The sequence below is a fragment of the Nuphar pumila genome, chromosome 6 (genome assembly GCF_984573655.1).
Source record: "Nuphar pumila chromosome 6, dmNupPumi1.hap1.1, whole genome shotgun sequence".
In the NCBI taxonomy this organism is placed as follows: Eukaryota; Viridiplantae; Streptophyta; class Magnoliopsida; order Nymphaeales; family Nymphaeaceae; genus Nuphar; species Nuphar pumila.
The window spans coordinates 55,190,799-55,195,602 of record NC_143254.1 but is presented as its reverse complement, the minus strand read 5'-3'; the positions used below and the strand labels follow the sequence as shown (position 1 = coordinate 55,195,602).

Sequence of the window (4,804 nt, the reverse complement as noted above, 5' to 3'; positions counted from 1 at the left end):
TCTCTGAGTTTTGTATTCATCATAAGACATTATGCGTCAATCTTGACTATTAGAGTTCAAGATGTTTCAACCATTTTGTGTTCGAGGATGGTAAGTGGACCAACCTTGATAGGAAACAGTGATTTTCTATGTTTTTTAAGCTAAGGGAAAAGCCCCCATCACCGACTATACATTGGCAGGTCTCCCGTTGGTAAAACTCTTGAGGTCAGGTACACCCAGTTACAAAATTGTGGCAAGAGACACCTCCAGTGAGTTTCGAACTGTGATGGTTTCATGTCAGGTGACAAACCACAGCGGCCCTAGGCAGAACCCTCGTGGACAAGATAGAATGGTACTCCTAACGTTCGTCTGTGGATTTGTTCAGCATCATGCAATGCAGAACACAAATATAAAAAGATATGCCAAAAGATCATTAAAAAAATCGTGGGTCATGTTTATTTATAAGTAGACCTCTCAGTAGAGACATCTAACCTCAATGTCACAATACAAAAACACTGCCTCTAAAGGTACAGTCTCTTCAAATTTGAGCATGAAATTGGAAGCCAAAGAGAGGCTACAACTTAAGGAAAACAAACTCCTCGATGGCTGTAATTTCTCCAATCTTCTTTAGTGTTTCCTTGTTAGGTTCCTCGTCTACACCAATGGCCATCACAGCTTGCTTGCCTGGTGCAATTCTCCCCACGGTCATGAAGTTTACATTTACATTGTTATCTCCCAAGATGCTCCCTACCTGCCTGGTTGATCCACCTGCCTGCAAAGGATTAGGCTCCCTTCCAAGCTCACATTCACACTAAATGCTCCCAACCTTGTCAGATGAGGGCTCCCATACTTCACACAGACTTCAACTCCTATCTCCCCAGTATCAGATATGGCACTAGCAAACCTTGACTCCATATTTGCAATCTGCACTTGAATGAACTCCAGAGGGTTCTCAGGTGAGCCCTCCAGCATTATGTGTTCCTCGACTATACGAAGGCCTCTCTGTTTGGCTGTGAAATCTGCATTTACCAGGTTCACAGACATGCTGGATACGGGCTCAATCAGCCCCTTTATGACCATTGCACGGAGCAGCCATGTGTCAAGATCATCAGGGGACCTTGCAGAAGCGTAGGTTACCTTCACAGAGTTTACGCCACTTCCTCCACCCATCAACTGTACAGCTAATCTTCCCAGCTTCTCTGCTAGCACCACAAATGGAGAAAGCTCTGATAGAACCTGAAATGGACGTGAATTATCAGAAATTCACTGTCAGCCAACCGATTCAATCAGTATTTGCTGAACAATGCTTAATCTGAAGAGAGAAGTTCCATGAAATCTCAGAATGAACAGGGAATACTAGAACAAATAATAGATCGTCAATGTTGAGAAACGATGGGGAGATCACAGGATAACACACACAGCAATGAGAAGGAACAAGAGATTACGTGGTTCGGCATTTGCCTACATCCACGGAGGAAAAGATTTGATATTCCTCATTCCTCATATTCGGTTTCATTCTAGTTACAATCACCAAAAATAAATATTGCTTTCTCGATCTTCCAAGATAGCAACAAATCTGGTAAAAAGAACTTACCAAAAATAACATTTGGTAAGTAACAAGGATGAGAATACAAAAACAAACTCCTAAACTTAAGGGACGTGTATTCTTATCCAAACTCGCTAACAATCTCCCCCTCAAGTTGGTAGGCAGATATCAATCTACCCCAACTTGCTTACAAGATCAACATGTTTTTCTTTTTCCAAAGCTTTAGTAAATATGTCAGCAAGTTGATCTTAACTTTTGACATGAGGAGTCTTAATGACTTGAGACTGAATTTTTTCACGAACAAAGTGACAATCGAGCTCAATATGTTTTGTTTGTTCATGAAATACTGGATTAGCTCTAATATAAATGGCGGCTTGATTATCGCACCTCTGATTCATGTGTTCATCAACTTTAATTCCCATATCTGACAACAGAGACATGATCCATATTATTAGTTTGCAGGCTTCAAGAGCCATAGAGCGATATTCGGCTTCAGCACTCGATCGAGCAACAATATTTTATTTTTACTTCACCAAGTTACCAAATTGCCCTCAACGAACACACATCTAGATGTGGATCTTCTATCATTTGGGTCCTTAGCCCAATCAACATCAGTATACCCAATGATATTTAAATTACTATTTCTTTTCATCAAGATTCCCTTTTCTGACGACCCTTTTTGGTATATGAGGATTTTGTAAGTTGCCTCAAGATGTGGTTCTTTGGGTTCATGCATGAACTGACTTATCAAGTTAACAACAAATGTTATATTCGTCGGAGTAACTGTGAGGTAAATAAGTCGACCAACAAGCTTTTAAAACTTGCCAACATCCGCCATCGGTTTTTCATTATCCTTCCTTAGCTTGTGGTATGAATTTTGGAAAATCGATTTTTAAAAAGATGTTTTAAGTAAAAATGATGTGAAAGCCAGACACCAAATAATAAAAATCGGCTCACACGAGTGGTGGAGTGCGAGTCGATCTCAGGGAACAAAAAATACTTTGTATTCAAGCACACAACTAAACTACACTTTATTGCCAAAAATAAAAGAATTAATTAAATAAATAAATAAGAGAGTGCGGCCCTCTGCGGAGGGCTGAAACAAATAAAATAATAGTGTCTTATTACAAACCCAAATTGAATTGAATAAAATAAAAGCCTAAGCTAAAAAGAAAAGGTCTTCAGTACTCTGAGTTTCTAGTCCCTTCCTTCAATGTATAGCTTCCCTATGAATCCAACCTACTAGTATTTTATTCTTATTTAAATGTTTTGTATTCCTGAGGGCTCTCTGAGGGGCTTGAAGGGCCTTTTCAGGACCTCAGAGGGTAGTTCGAGGGCTTGAAATGGGGCTCACCGCATGCCCGATCGCTTTCCTGCAAAAACACAAACACAAAACACAGCAAAAATGAACAAAACTAGACAAATCTAAGGTTAATGGAATAAAAATCAGCAAAAAGAATTGAACTAAACTGAACAGACTAACTACACTAGAGGACGAAATAGCAAAACAACCTAACAAACCTGTAATAAATTAGATAATTTCAAACAACAAAACGTGAACTAAGCTAACTAATTGTGAATCAACTAAAACAAATTATGAAATAAACTAAACTACTTTAACCCAACTATGAACCTAATAAATTCAAACTAAACTAAATTACATAGAAAACTTGACTCAAAGAATATGTGAAATCAACATATAACTAGGGGTGGCAATCGGGTCGGGTTGGCAGGTCGTGTCGGCAGGTCAGCATACCTCAACACGAACCCGACCCGTTTATTAAACGGGTCAGCTGTGGCAAACACGAATCCGACACGACCCGGTTAACCCGTTTAATAAACGGGTTGGCGGGTTAGCGGGCGGGTCGGGTAAACGGATTGGCGGGCGGGTTGGTAGGTCGGGTTCGGGTAAACGGGTTGACCCGCCTGCCTAACCCGTTTATTAAACGGGTCAGCCGGGTTGGCATACCCTTAACATGAACCCGACCCGTTTAATAAACGGGTTAGGCGGGTCAACCCATTTATGACACGAACCCGTTTAAGACAAACCCGAACCCTCCTAAGAGGCGGGTTGGCGGGTCGTGTCAGGTTTTGCCACCCCTACATATAACCACCAACAAGAAGTCAAAGTTGAACTTAAGCTAAACAATCTACAACTACCCTATCTAATAAACAATAATTCTTAACTAATCAGGGAATACATGAAGAAAGACATGAACTACATTAACTACTTAAATGCTGCAATAAATAATGTAGCCAAAAATCAACCTACTTAAAACATTAACCAAAAAGAACACACGGCTCAAGCAAATAAATTATTACTAGATACTAGCTATCTAAATTGCCTAAGTTATTATACCTACTAACTTTAGGGGTGGCAATCGGGTCGGGTCGGCAGGTTGGTGGGTCAGAATACCTCAACATGAACACAAACCGTTTATTAAACGGGTCAGATGTGGCAAACACAAACACAAACACGGCCCATTTATTAAACGGGTAACCCAACACGACACGGTTAACCCGTTTAATAAATGGGTCGGGTCGACACGACACAAAAATAGAGAAGAAAACGAGAATAAGTACCTATTACTTATTCCAACCCCTTCTTCAAGATCAAAAAATAAGGTGCCTTCAGCGAGAGAGACGAAACGTTGGGCTTGCTTTGCTTGGATGCCAAACCAAGAGGAGGAACAAGAGGGAGGAGAGAAGAGGGTGGTGGTGTGCGCCTGTGCGGTGATGGCAACGAGGTGGAGAGGAGAGGTCTTGGGCTCTCGGCTGCGGCTGGGTAGGAAGGAGTTAGGTAGGTGACTAAAGTGTAAAGTTAGGAGTTAGGGTTAGATAAGTTAATATATATAAACGGGTTGCGGGTTGATGGGTTCGTGTAAACGGGTTGACCCGCCCGACTAACCTGTTTATTAAACAGGTCAAATGAGTTGGCGGGTTGGCATACCCCTAACACGAACATGACCCGTTTAATAAACGGGTTAGGCGGGTCGACCCATTTACGACACGAACTCGTTTAAGCCAAACCCTAACACGGCTAAGAAGTAGGTTGGCGGGTCGGGTCAGATTTTGCCACCCCTAACCGGCTTCAATTAACGTCAATCACCTAATAAAGAAAACACCAAAACTGTACTGCTAAAATTAAGACTAGCACTACTTAAAACAATAACTAATGCTAACTGAATTTAGCTCATTAGAGACTAATGAAAATCTAAACCAAATAGCAGCTGACAATAACTTGAATGACTGGATAATTAGATAACAGAAACAATGCAT

At 40.9% G+C, this 4,804-nt stretch overlaps 1 pseudogene across 1 annotated transcript; it reads right to left on the bottom strand.

The window, feature by feature from the left end:
- Positions 1-553: 553 nt before the first annotated feature.
- On the bottom strand, positions 554-2,001 carry LOC149834878 (D-3-phosphoglycerate dehydrogenase 3, chloroplastic pseudogene; annotated as a pseudogene). The gene is made up of 2 exons (XR_016432438.1): positions 1,873-2,001; positions 554-1,215 (listed from the first exon to the last, which is right to left on the bottom strand). The product of XR_016432438.1 is annotated as a D-3-phosphoglycerate dehydrogenase 3, chloroplastic pseudogene (transcript).
- Positions 2,002-4,804: the final 2,803 nt, after the last annotated feature.